This window comes from Pleurodeles waltl, chromosome 9, assembly GCF_031143425.1.
Source record: "Pleurodeles waltl isolate 20211129_DDA chromosome 9, aPleWal1.hap1.20221129, whole genome shotgun sequence".
Lineage (NCBI taxonomy): Eukaryota > Metazoa > Chordata > Amphibia > Caudata > Salamandridae > Pleurodeles > Pleurodeles waltl.
The window spans coordinates 893,181,938-893,196,669 of record NC_090448.1 but is presented as its reverse complement, the minus strand read 5'-3'; the positions used below and the strand labels follow the sequence as shown (position 1 = coordinate 893,196,669).

The 14,732-nt window shown below is 42.7% G+C and overlaps 1 protein-coding gene across 2 annotated transcripts in view; it reads left to right on the top strand.

The window, feature by feature from the left end:
• Positions 1–1,025: 1,025 nt before the first annotated feature.
• Positions 1,026–14,732, top strand: part of ASB2 (ankyrin repeat and SOCS box containing 2) — a 256,837-nt gene continuing 243,130 nt past the window's right edge. For both annotated transcript variants that reach the window (XM_069208232.1, XM_069208231.1), the window contains exon 1: positions 1,026–1,318. The gene's annotated coding sequence lies outside the window, so the exon portion shown is untranslated. The remainder of the gene's footprint in view (positions 1,319–14,732) is intronic.

Here is a 14,732-nt window from a genome sequence, read left to right as displayed (position 1 = left end):
GTTGCTAAGCATTCTCCTCGGTACGGAAATACGTACTACGCTGCAGTTGTAGCGCAGGTAAAGACCGTATTGAGGCCAGCACAGCTGCAGTGTGGTCTAGTCATACACCCCTCCTGGGGTCAAAGGACTGATCCTTCACACAACGTCCTGCCTCTTGAAACTCAGGGCCGCCGCCTAGTAAAAAATATCTTGGCTGATGCGGGTCAAAGAGCCATTACCTCCCGTCCCCCCCTCGCCTTCCTTTTCCGTTGGTTAAAAGGAAGGCGAGGGAGTAGGACTAGGAGTAATGCCATTATCGTAAGAAAATGGAAGCATTACCTCCCGTCCCTCCCTCGCCTTCCTTTTAACCAACGGAAAAGGAAGGCGAGGGAGTAGGACTAGGAGTAATGCCATTATCGTAAGAAAATGGAAGCATTGGTTAAGGTGTGGACATGTGCAGACAGCAATAACTACAATTGGTTTATTGCGTCACACAGGGACCAAATTGCTTAGGGGCCTGAGGGCTGCACTGAGCTCAGGTCAACAATCCTCAGGGCAAGCCTTTTTATCATTTTGAGTACTAACACAAATTGTAATTTTTGTAGTCAGCTCCTGAGGCACACACACACATACAGGCAAGCCTGCACACACTCGCACACACGGGGATGGCGCACCACTTTCACATAAACAGAATGTAAGCATTGTCATTTTTTTTAAAGCAGGCTACATGTTATTTTTATACTGATGCCACGCTAATTCACTTTCCATGCTAAATATGTCTGCACTTGCCCAGAAATAAGAAGCCGCATAGTAAAATTAGGACAATGCTACAACATTAGGGCAAACAAAGACGGCAATTAAAAATAAGAAAACTTTGTAAGAAGCCTTAGGGCTCAGGCTGCCTCCATAAATATTATGAAATCTAACATTTTTTTCAGTTTCAGAAAATGTGTCCTTATATGGCCTACACGTGAAGGGCATTGTCGACTACCCACGATAAAAGGGCACGGTTCCTTGTGATGTTCAGTGCTACAGAGGAACCCAACCAGGATAACTTCTGTGTGGGCCGAAAGCTCTCCCTGTACTGGGTGCGCGCAAGAAACTTGAGCTGCCAAACAAGCCCGCTTTTTGGCTTGTCAACGTGGGTCATGAGGTGGTCCAGAAATAAACCGCAGGCTTCAGAGACTGGGCTCCGAAGATCCACCGCAGTACAGCGAAACACCCTGACGCAATGGAGGGCCGCATCGTGAGTGCCGGGAGGACCAGCCGCGCAGCGACATAAACCGAGAACTCAAAGTGCAGTCTGTTTTTACCTCCAGGTGTGCAAGCGAACAACACGGTAAGTTTTCGAAACTGCAACTACAGACTTGTGTTTTTTAATTAACAACGCCGCCCCGCCCCTTCCCTGCTTCTCAGGACACTGTTTTCACAGGGAGACTGCCCCTAAAATATTTGTTTTCAAAATCAGTGTTTGTTTGTAGACAGTAAACATTTTTTTCACCTCAGCCTGAAGGGAATGCGCCATGGCAGTGTGTGACGTCAGCTTGCAGAGCCGCAGGGCCAAAAAATAGAGTCAGATGTTCGCCATCGTTTGACTGGAGCGCTTGCTTTAAATGCTGAGCATCTGCTATAGGGGAAGGTAGGGGGATATATACGGAGGATGCTGCTACTGACACTTTACATGAACCCCTTGACCGCTTAAGTGACCCTGGCTAATACTTTAAAGGTCAAATGCTTTGTTTGAGATATATCCTTTGTATATAATGTTCCCTCTTTACTGAGCTTGTTATAAAGGGGTAGCTTCACCCTTTCTTTTTAAACATTCTTTGAAGTACAGGGACCACTATTTTCAGTATGAAAAGGTTGTGTATTTCACCTAGACTTGCATAGACGAAGTCTGACTGCAATGTCTTTAACTATAACTTTTATTGCTATTATTACTACTACTGCTGCTACTGATACTACTACTATTATTATTCGTCGTAATAAAGCCATGGTAGTAAACACAGTATTATTATTTTCAATATTGGTGGTACTAATAACAACAATAACAACAATAACAACAACAACAATAGTAATAATAATAATACCTGTGATCACAATAACTATGATTAAAATAGTTATAAAGCACTCAAATACCGACAGGTAGAAGCAGTGACTTAGAAGAAGGAAATATAAGTTGAATTTAGTTCTGGGAAATAAACTATTTTTGCACAATCTGAATTGCTTTCTCCTATCTATATAATGGTAATATTAATAGTACCTTGGTTTTAAACGCAGCGCCTTGTACCTACAGATAGCCATTTTATACCACTGTGAATGAGAGATGTTTGTATTACTCAACTCACTGTGGCTCTTTTTATTAACCTTGGAAGAATGACAGGCTGTTTCAGTCCTGTTGGGATTCAAACATGTGGTGTGTAGATGTCCCGAGATCCCAGGCCCCAAAAGGGCAGAGATACAACTTTTGTAACATCGTTTCAGGCACCTGACAGCGGATGACAGTGCCCTCGATAACATTTCCTATTAACAATATGAAAAGGGATGAAAACAAACGAGATTTTTTTTATCAAGCTGAAGTTTTAGACCAGGCCAACAATAGTAAACCGAGTTCATACTATTAGTGGTGTGTTTACATAGGACATGGGGAAAATACCAATTCCCATCCCTGCGTTGTCCCTTGGGGCTTGTTGAACCCTGTAGGGTGAAGGCCTGACTGCCTGAATGTTCCTTCCTTTCTCAGTTGTATCCTGGATGTTGTGCCTACTTGTATTTAGTCGGCAAGTGCAGCCCCCCTTCCTCCTACACACACAGTGCTGCTCCCAGGGGCAGGCCCTGCTGGTGGGCCTCTTGTGCACATCACAGCAGGTGTTGTCGAGCGCGTCCATTGCTCGCACCTTGTGCATGGCGTCAGTGACACAACTCTTTGCAGTCAAACTCAAGTGCATGCAATAATAACAAACGGCCTTCGTGGGGGGAGGGGTGTTTACTAACAGGTGTTAGTGCCTCACTGTTTACAAGGAAAACCTAGAAGGATCTTTATTTAGCGGCCTATGACATGACAGTACACTGAAACCTCCGACCTGGCTTGTGGCTGGGCTCGCATAACTCATCGGTTCTAGACAACTCTCCCCCTCCCTCCACATTTTTATGACGTTCAGGGCAGCCAATGCTTTAAGATGTTTTTGTTAAACACCCAGATAAGCTATATCCTGCTTTTAGGTGCAACCATTGCTTTCATTTTGACGTCCCACATGTATAGCTGCTTTAAGCAACAAGGCTTTAAAGGGAATATAAAGAATTCACAACTTATTTTTTTTAAATTGCACGGTATTATTTTTTCTTCTCACAGAGCCACCCATATGTCTTGGAAAATAGTAAGCGGTTATAGTGCTGTGTACCCCCAGGGTCTGCAAATGGTGAATTATTATAGGTTTACAGAGTCTTGGAGTTGTATCTCAACCAGGGCAAAGCGAAAAAAAAAAAGTGATGGGTGGATTGTTTGAATTAATATCAGCCACTGAGCCTCTTGGTCCTACGGATGCTCATACTGGTTTCAGCCCCATTAGGTCTCTCCAGTGATGTTTAGCTTAAGTCCTGTGACACAGTAAGCACTGGGTCTGGGCGTACCTGTTGCACTCGGTTTGTCACACTGAGGAAAACAAAAGAAGTGATGGGTGGATTGCTTGAATTACTCTTAGACATTAGTAATTTTTCTAAGGTGTAGTGCAGGCCTTCTTTCTGTCCATCGTGCCACCTTAGTCAATAACTAGCCGTATACAAATCAGTCTTGATGTTCCTCCAATAGGAGCAGTCCATCCTGGACTGTAACGCCAGGTTCCACTTGAAGAGAATGCAAGCAAACCCAGGCTAAACCTGCAGTTAAAAAAAAAGCTGTCATGCCGGGTAAATGATTGAAAAGCCATGTCCCTGGCTTTCACATTACAGGCCTAGATATAACCAGAACGTCGGAGTGAAACATTCTTAATTATGTCTTATACCTTCTCACAACAAAAACAACATTACAAAGATTTTGACTCGCATCAACTAGGTAGTGTGGAAAGTTATGAGGACTGATCTAGCTCAGTTAACGTGGGTGAGACAGCAGGCTGTGAGGCCTCAACCCCACCCCCTTACAGAACACCCTGTTACTCCCTTTTGCTTTGGACCTTCTACATATACCCCACCCTATATCGAACCTCACTCACTGTAACAACTCTGACCTCCTGAATGGGGTCTTTCCATCCCACAGTGACTGAACTACCCCTCTTTTCCCCAGTCATTCATGCACTGATTGATTTAGTCTGTAAATTATCTTTCCCTTTTCATTCCTCCGCCCTACAGGACCTTCTCTTCATAACTGTGTTCACTCTTCACTTATGATGTATGCACCCTATAATCTATGTTTAATTGACCACACCTTTATATTTTAAATCCGTCCCCTTTACTCCTCTATTCTATTCTCCTCTCTTCTTATTGCCCCACTCTCTCTCCTCCTTGCCTTGTGACCACATTCCGCACTTTACCTCCATAGTACTCGTGGTCTGGGTTTCCCGAGCATGGACATTTGGAGGGGGCGCAGCCTAGGCTGAGCTGTGACTTAAGCTCGCCGCGGCCATGCTTTGAGAACTTTCCACGTTGCCATTGTTACATATACAGAAACATGTTAATAGAGTCAGTGGCACACTTTGCGCCGTTTTGGATTGGGTAATATCACAGACATCACTTTATGAATGTTTCTGCACAATGTTCTCATTGACTTGTAGAAGAGGGTGGAAACTGAAAAATGGCTGAAGGCCATTATCTTCTATGTTTCGCCCGTCCTTTGATCATAACATAGTTTCAAGGAAAATAAATCACGTTTTATTATTTTCATTGTTTTTGGAAATACATCGTATTAATACACATTAATTTGTCCCTTTAAACAAAACAGCAAAATACATAATTTTATGTCAAATTGCCATGGTCTCTCAAGCCCCCACATCCAGAAAACTTATGTTGTGTTTCAACTTGTGTCTCACACAAGTATTCCTGGGTAGAATGGCTCTTCTGAGCATTGCAGTCAAAATACTACAATATTTGATGCACTTGGAATCTCGCCCCCTAATGCTTTGCGGAGAATTCCTTTTACTAAACATTTTTGCCCATAACTCATACAGGAAAAAGGTAAATGAAATTACTTTAGTTATAAGCAGGACCACTGGAATTATGTGGCAGAGAGGACCAAATTATGTGGCAGGGGTGACCAATTAATGTGGCAAGAAAAGTCCAGTTATGCATTTGCAATTCCAATAGGCCTAACTCAAGCAAATGCAACACCTATTGTATTGTAAATGCTTGTTCTTTAATCCTGCCTAAAAGATGGTAAAAGCCACTACCAAAAACACAAACTGGTGTTTGTGTTGTTCTTCACTCAGTGATTTAAATGAGCACATACTGCCTGATACTTAATACCTTCACTACTTTACTTTGCAAGGGAGAATAGGGGAGCACTGGCACTTTCCTGTAGCAAACAGTTACTGTGGGACAGTGAGTCTGTCTTCATTTCATTTCCATTTTAAACACTGTCTACACTGGCACCTTTGCCTCAGTATCCATTTAGCCACTAAAACTGCATGCAGTGGTACCCATTTGAAAGTGTCTATTTCCTCATTCATACACTATGTTTCTCTCCTCTGGCGTACTAGTATTATAGTTTTACCAGAGTCTAGGTGATGATCAATGGAGTACCGTACTTAGCAGTGGGAAAGACACAGGAAATATGCCAGAAGAAGGGACAGAACTATAGAGGCTATACTGGTGGTTGCAATGGGCTGCACAGTAGTTGGTGGTGCTGGCAGCTTTGGTGTTCCCCAACAAAACTTTTGTGACTTGGCACTTACCATTTTTACGAATTAAGCTTGTTACTATCCTTAATATAACTTCTTAAGCCTTACTGCTAATGAAAATGGAGCTACAAAATGATTTCCACCCTCAAACTTGATCAAAAATGATTCACAGTTGATCCTCCATGCATTGTCCCCCTGAATTCAGAGTACATGATGCTGGTGACAGTGACAAATTACTCATTTCTTTTTTTAGACTTTAAAGTGAAATAGAAGCACCCATACTGAGAAACAATTAATTGATTTTTGTTATGTGACTCGATCAGGTAAGGGAAACATCCACTGACCTGTTCCACCGACAAGGGTCCTAAAAGAAGAAGGCTGGAACCACGGCAGAAGGAGAGAGACAAAATAGGCCCCCATGCACTGCAGTGTAAGGTTCTGACATCAGCAGAGAAAGGATGCAACTCCGTTAGCGGGAAAAACCCAAGAATAGGGGGGAATCAAATCAGGAGTAAGGACCTGAGGGAGACAGCAAAACCCTTGAATTATCAGCAAAGGGTGGACACAAACCTCACTATAACTCTATACTGGGTGCAGAACGTCTGTTTGGCAACAGACAGCTGGATCTGTCTTTAGACAACACCTACAACCACTGCCGTGGATCACAAATATTCAAGAAATTTAGCAGTAGGTGGATCTGAAATTGGGAATGGAAGATGAATAAACGGGACTGCTGGGGAATTCACAGATTACCATACCAGGAACAATGGCAAGCAAGCTTTAACAAATAATGGTGACCATTATATTTTTGATAGCAGAACAAAATACATAATTTCAACTGACCAACATCGGGCTCAATACTGATTTCCATTCCACAAGGTGAGGAGGGAGCAGTGGGGAATGAGTGATATAAAAGAAGGACCTCTATTAGGATACACAGCAATCACGTAGCAGTTAAGAATTATAATGTCAACTACAGTAACACATTTTTTGGTTAACGTTTATCTCAGGAATATAGTTACCTCTGAAATCCAGATCTCTACACGTTGGATCACGAGCAGACTCCATCTGTGTCTTCTTATTGCAAGTTGATGTGACTGCCAAACAGGCTTGTGAGGATATCCTGTTTCGGGCTGCTTACAGTTCTCTATGTCATTTGTGGCAGGAGTGCACATTGTGCTTCAAGAAAGGTGTTTAGATGACAGGGTTAGTGTGCCAAAGTTCAACCTCGAGACAGAGGGATGACTCTGCCAAAGTTAAGTATCATTTACCAGTATTCCGACTATACAGGCTCCACTTGTCTGAAGAAGACTTGCTTTACAGAGTTCATTCTTGGCAACAAACTTAGCTGTTGTAGACTGGTCACAGGGTGCACATGCACTGCCAATGGGAACTGAATCATACCCCAAATCAAGATCTCAGTTTTGAGAAGAGTGGGATACAAGACTGACTGTCAGGAGGGAGCACAGGATTGCAATTGAGTTTTATCCCTGGCAATTGCGCCCTGACAAACATGACTGACACTCACAGTCTTCCCATTATCATCCGGGCTAACACGTGCAGCTCTATCCACATCTCTATGATACATGGTAAAGTTCTCAACTCGACTCTTCATTGTTTGCTATGTGGTCATTTAAACCACTCAACTGCTGACCCATGTCTGTTTCAGTTTACTACGTCATCTATTTGCTTTGCTATGCTGTGCGAAATCAAACTGTTTGTAAATTTCTTGGCATGCTGATATTGTTTGTTTTTTCAGTGTGAAGATTATTGACTGTGGGTAAATGTTTTCTCCGGTGGTGGGCACTCTGTGGAGGTGTCGGTTTTGTGGCTTTCCACATAAACCATGTGAGTGCTTTTTGTGGTTCTTTTGTTACAACTGCAGTGTGTGTGGTGGCGTTCCTGTGTGTCAGAATCTCGCTCTGTCTCAGTTTGAAAGTGTCTTTATGTCCTAGTGTGTATATTGGCATCTCCTCTCAGTGATCAGGTTTGTGTGTTCGTCTGCTGGTGTCCTGGTACGTATTTCTTGATCTGAGATTGTCTTGGTTCTGGTAAACATATCTGTATCTTGTCATGGTGCTAGATTTTTGCCTGCATGCACAGTGTTAGGCGTATTCTGTCTTAGTACAGCGTGCTCTCTGTTCAGATATCAGAGTTACCATGTTTCATTGTAATTGTGATTGCCTCAGTGATAGTTTAGTACTTGTTCCTGTATGAGTGCATTTCTTCTTTGACTGTCTGGACATCAATTGTCCCAGTGATAGCGTGCTCGTGTCTCAGTGTTTGAGTGTGCACTGCCCCAGTAGTTCCGTATTACGTGTGCCTATGCACAAGTTCTCATGTCCCATTGTGTGTGTCCCACCGTCTTACTGTTCATGAAATCTTGTGTTTACCCTTTCAACGTGTTTGCATTTCGTTGTTGACATATTAGTGGGTTCCTTGCCCATGTTAGTATGCCCCTGTCTGTCTAAGTGTCTGGCTGCCCACTGACTCAGTGTTCACATATATGCACTTGGGTCTTCCAGTATCGGGGTATGTTTTTTCCTGTCTGCTCCAAACTGTCTCATTTGTCCAGTGCACTTTTGCAGTGCCACTTAATACCTTTTGGGATGCAACAACTTTTGGTGAAACTCGCGGATCAGTACTTAAAAATATATAACGCTTTTGAACACGGCATGTTTAATTCTAACTATGCAAAGTCATAACTTACAATATTTTTGTTTTTCACAAACATTTCTAACCTATCTATGCCTAAAGTGTGTATGCAGTTTGCACAAACACTGGTGTACAATTTGGATGAATTACACGTCTTCTACTATCCCTGTCCTTGAATACCCTATGCGGACAGTACAGTTAGAAAAATGTGGAATTGGGTTTGAGTTTTCTGAAGTCCTTTTTTCCTTCAGTCACGTTTCCAATGAATGTACGTCCTTTCTGGGCGCCATACATCTGTAACAGTGATACATGTATATGCACTTTCGCACGCTTCCCGGATCATATAGATTTCGGCGACCTGGGGCCATAGTATGATATAAAAATACACTGTTAATGTGCGTACTGATTGCGCCGGGAACACACCAAAACCAAATATTTGAACATTTTCTAAAATACACATCAGTTTGCTTCTTTTCACATAAAAACAGCACAGTAAACTGCACAGTAAAACTCAAGCACCGCAACACTGCCACTATGAGGGTATGCAGCAGGCCTCCATGACAATTGAGAGGGAACTCATGGTACCCACGGTGGTGGGTGCAACCCCAGTCTACACCCAACACTTAGGAAGCCTTCTGCTTCTTACTGCGTGTGGATGGGAACCAGGCACTCCTGGATGTCCTCAGGGCATCACCAGGACACTGCAAACCTCATCTGATAGCCACTGGGGGGAGGAGCCTCAGTAACATTCAGCACATTTCCTAGTAGATTGCTTACCTCTGTGCGTGGTTTGGTAATGGAAGTAGATGCAGGAGAAAAGGGTTTCCATTATATTCACATGATACATAAACCCAATGAGGAAGTACTACTTCCATTTAATCTTCATTAATCTTAGGCCCATATTTATACTTTTTTTTCACCGCATTTGTGTCATTTTTGGACACAAAAGAGGCGCAAACATACAAAATACAATTATATTTTGTAAGTTTGCGCCGCTTTTGCGTAAAAAAATGACGCAAATGCAGTGCAAAAAAAGTATAAACATGGGCCTTAGTCATTAGTGTCCTTCCCACGGTCATTAATTATGAGGTTTTCCTGACCTCCAGACAAGAGAAAAACCTGAAAGTTTGCTGCTAGCTGACATATGCTGTTAGTGGTTAGGTGACCTCACTATAAAAGTCTAGCTTACCCACAATGCGTCTTGACATTAGTAAGCCTAATGGGGGTGGGATGTGCAGGGATAAGGACTCTGACTTAAATACTCATTTCTATGGATAATGAGGATTAAAGTAAGTAGTTAGGACATTTGTTTCTTCATCCATTGTCCTCATCCCAGCCATCACTTATGAGGAATACCAGAGCTATCTGACCTTTGATAATGTCAAAATAAACAATATTACCTAGATCACTTAATTTTGCTTGAAAATACTTTATTAGCGGCATAACAAGTTTCACACAATGATAAATAATGAGGAATAATGAAAGGCATTGAGCAAATGTATGAAAAGGTAGAACTCAATAGTCCCTGTGCAAAAGAGCAGCCTTCTAATACAAAATGTCAGGATTCTCCGGAATCCTGGGAAAGGGAGGTCTACACAAAGGAGATCAAAGTCGCCCCAATTTTATGGGCAGAATTTATAGCCAAAAAAGTCTTTATGTTTAAAAACTTAAATTCTGCAGAATCAAGAAATTCAAAGAGAAATTCTTGGAGAGCTGCTAAAGTCATCTGAAATCCTTCTTCTAAAAGGAGAAGAACGGAGGACAAATCAAATTGAATTGGAGATAGAAATTTAGACCAACATCAATACTGTAAATTCCCCCAGTGCCTAGAGAATGCTTTCAGGGTGCCTGTATTTCTGGATGGCGTCAGCTAGGTGCACAGGGAGACCTCCGTTTTACATCCCCACCCTCTCATTTTTGAGGCCGACAGAGAAATCTACTGAAGCTAGAGATAACCTGGAACCCAAAGAGGAAAGGGAATGAGAAACATCTTTCAGGGCAGAGACAGAGACTTCCACTGAAGTAAAGGAAACCCATCTGCAAGCTAGAAAGGAAGATCCATTGTTACGTCCGCTCCCTTCTTTTGGATCAGCAGCTAAAGTTGACTGATAAGAGGAACAAGAGGAAAGGCACAGAGATGATGAAAAAGTGGAGCACTTCTTGATGATTGTTGAAAAGAAGATTTTGAAAAAGAGTAAAAGAGGAATAGTGTGTCTTTGCTTTGATAATTCAATGTCGTTTTTCTTCTAATTTCGGACCAAAGAGTCAAAAGAAAGATGAAGTGCTGCAGTATTCAGGGCTGAATGCCTTTCCTCCAGAACTAGATTCCTACAGATTGAAATATTAACTCACTCAGCAAGTGTCAAAGCTTGTACAACATTAAATGAGATGTGAGATAAAATCGCAGCCTGCTTTTTCATTGCTTCTACCAAAGCCAGCCCCTGAGATTCTACTTTGATGCATTTAAACAGTTCACTACAAATCTGAGATGGGAGACTGTGACGTATAAACCCCATAGGTGCCTTCTGTCACAACCAAGTGAAATCAGGCGTAGGACTTCTTCAAAGCTGAATCAGCCTTCCTACGAGAGGGGGCATTAATGATGGCCTCTTCAACCAACCATGGTCACAGCAAGAATACCAATTCCCACTGATTCAGGAATATTCTTATCCTTATCCTCTATGGGATGTGACCTAGGTATGAATCTAAAAAAACTAATCAGGTTTGGGTCTTGTCATTCTCTCATAATCAGATCATATATGTGTTAATGTAATGGCATCCCCATAGAAGGAACCCACTGAAATTGCCCAATAACAGAGTCAGAGGAAGTACCAGGCAAATCCTCCTGGGGGAATCCAACACTATTACAAATCATCAGTAGAATCCCACTCAAAGCCACTTTGCCAATGTACTTTCCAATTTGTTCAGCAGAGACACTTCTACCTCTTCAGAGAAAGAAACAGACAAATAATAATTCTCATTTCTCTCTGATTTAGACGAGAGAGGAGCAGGTGACCCTCCTCTTACCACTTGTCAGACTCCCCTCTAAAGTGTTTTATTTGAGAAGAAGACAAATGATAGACAGTAAAAGAGGAATCTTCCAAAGCTGCTTCTTTGTGATGTGTTTGCCCATTTTGCCTTCAAAATTGCCAGATATTAGACAGAAATACTGACAATAACGCATAAATATACCTGCAACCTCTACATAACAAAATAAACAAGGAATAGTAGGCAGGAAGAAAAATAAGCATATGTCCAAGTGTAAGTCAATCCTTCGCTTCATTAAGCACGCCCCAAACATACCTACTGTAGGTGCCACAGACAGCAAGCCTCTTCCACATCCCTGACAAGATAACCAGTGTCAAAATAAATATGAGCATGGGCCTAGGGGAAACATCTTCAATATGACCATATCGGGACTATGGAAACTGCTTTCCAATCACGTCCAAGCACAACATTGGAAAAGATTTGCATGCACATGAGAGAACCACAGAATTGCCTCTCTGTGCACGGGCTTCATTTGGTGATGTTGAGGACCACATCAAGGCTTTACCTTTATTCATCTTTGAGAAGAAAAACGCTCTAACTGACATTAGGCTTTAGGAAAGACACATTAACAACATCAGGCGAAAGAACCACTTCCATCCCAGGAAATAAAATTGATATTTATTAGGCGACAGTGCTATCGCCCTATCCTTTTTAACGTTCCTACATTGCATGCCTAGACCATTCTGTGCCCTGCGTAGAAGGATGAAGGGCGAGGGGTCGGGGACACGCATGGCAGGAATCCCATCAACCCAGGGCTTTGTCTCAGTTAGAGTTGGGAGAAAAACTGGAAAAATGCTGGGTCAGATAGACTTTTACAGTGGCCGTGTGGGTAAGTGGGGTAAGCTGACAGCATACCTCCCGGTTTTTAACTTGTCTGGTGTTAGGGAACATCTCATACGTGATGACTTGAATGAGGATGATGGATGCACGGCTAATTACAAATTAGGTACCCGAGGTGGCTGAAGCACTGTGAATGATGTGACATGCCGAAGAACTGCTTCCCATGGACGTCATTTGGGGTCGCAAGGGGTCTTAGCTGCGACCCCTGGCTTGCCCCTTGCGACTTCTGGCACACTCTTTGTGATCCCTGGCTTAAGAGGTGGCAAAATCCGTGCCAGAAGCACAATGGCAATGCATCCTTACGGACGTCGGTTGAGTCTCCTTTCTCGTTGTATTTTTTTTTTACACTAATAGTAAATAATGTTTCATTATTCTATATCAGTGTAATAAAAATACAATTAACTGGACTATGTCCCTCCCTGGCAGCTGAAGTAATTAAAACATGCTTTAAAATGCATTTTGTATATGTGCTTGAGGATGAGTGTGTTTGCGTGGGAGTAAGTGTGAATGTGTAAGCTTGTGTGTGTGAATGAAGGTGAAGGTCAAAGAGCGTGTGATGTCACTTCCGCTGCCCCAGGAATTTTGGTGAACTGACGTTGGTGCTGCTTACCCGTTTGTGTCTGCAGTTGCCGAAGAGCCATTGACCTTGAACTGTCTTGAGCTCAGTCACGCTGCGCTCCACTGACCCTCCAACGCATAACACACACGGTCTCCCCCCGGTCTCACCACGCCAATCCCCTCCGAGGCCAGAACTATTTCTGTCACCATGTGCCACCTGTTGAAAATAAACTTTGCGTACTGCTAATATCTGGAGCCCTGCCCGTCAGTTTTCGGCCAAATCAGTGGGCATGTTAAGACGAAAAACACATGCAAAACAAGGCTGTCATCAGTTTCATTTTCTCCTCCGAGAAGCTGTCGCAGGACTCAAGATAGCAGGTCTGAGAAAGGCAGGTGTGACTGTGACAGATTCAAAAATGTGTCAGCCACCAAGGACAATCTGTACCCAGTGCTTTAAATAGGCCGGTACTGTCCGGCACTTTTCTATTTTTAGAGGGAGAGTACCTGCACTTTCCAAGAAAAACGTAATACTTTTAAATTGGAGAGTACCGGCACTTCTCAGAAATAAGAAGTACCTACACTTCTATTTTTCCATTTCAAGCACTGCGTGTACCTGAACTGCGCTTTATTGTGCTGTGAATACAGAATACAGCGGGACAGTCCTCTGAAATGCTGTGTCAGATGTCTGGAGTTGTGTTGTTGTCAAAGTTTTTGTACAACTCAAAATTGACTGTCACTTGGTCAAATATTGAAGTTCGCGTTTTAACGTATACATGCATTTGTTTGGACTGTCTTGCTACATTGGGATTCTGTGGCTCCTCAGCCCTGATGGGCTGGGTGGTTAGCACAGACAGTTGTTTATCTGTTCCAAGCAATAATGTTCTATGAGCGTCCTAAATGGGCTGGCACCGAGCACTCCCCCAACAACAGCATGGCATTCGTCATCAATTATTCCTAGAGCAAAAGCAAGACCGCTCTATAGGGGGCATTAGACAGCTTTCAGCAGGGATACCTAGTTTAGGGACAGTCGAATTGTACCCATGGCAGATTTTCTGTATAATTCCTGGCTCTGTAAATAAGTGATTGCTATTTACGTCAATTTTATGGAAACCTCTTTTATATTGCTATATGAAAGTAGCAATTACGTAGGATTACGATCTCATGTTCCTATGTTGGACATTCCTGCATTTACAGCAATACCACCACTAACTAAAGCATTCAGGTAGAAAAATGTCAAAAATTATTAATCAATTTTGCAGTTTTACAGGAATTCTACTCTTCGAGAGTGCTTTGCAAAGCTCTTATTGATGGATTTGAGAATAACATCTTTCCGGTGAATGGTATAGGACAGGGCCAGATGTACGACCGTATGTTGTGCGACTCGCAATTTGCGATTCGTTTGCGATTCCTAGTGGGGTTGGAAATGACCCACCTCATCAATATTCATGAGGTAGGTCACATTTGCCACCCCATTGGGAATAGCAGCACTACAGGGATGGTGGTCTGCTGGGGTCAGCAGACCACCATGTCTGTGACTTCTTTTTATGGGCGAGCACAAAGTGCTCCGTCCATTCTGTAATCTCTCTTTGGGCTTGAAACCACGCTTATGCCACGTCAGTCACTTACATTGGTTCGTGGGCTTGCCTTTTAAAATCCACTTGCTTTCATTTGTGAAAGGCATGCATATGTCATGCCTTTTCCGGTGTTTAGCCCACCTAAACAGCAGCAGTAAAGTACCAAAAACATACAAGGCTCGATGTTTTCAGCCTGGAGTCTGGACTACTTTATCTGTTCATTTTCCACGCAGCGCGATTGCGCTGCATT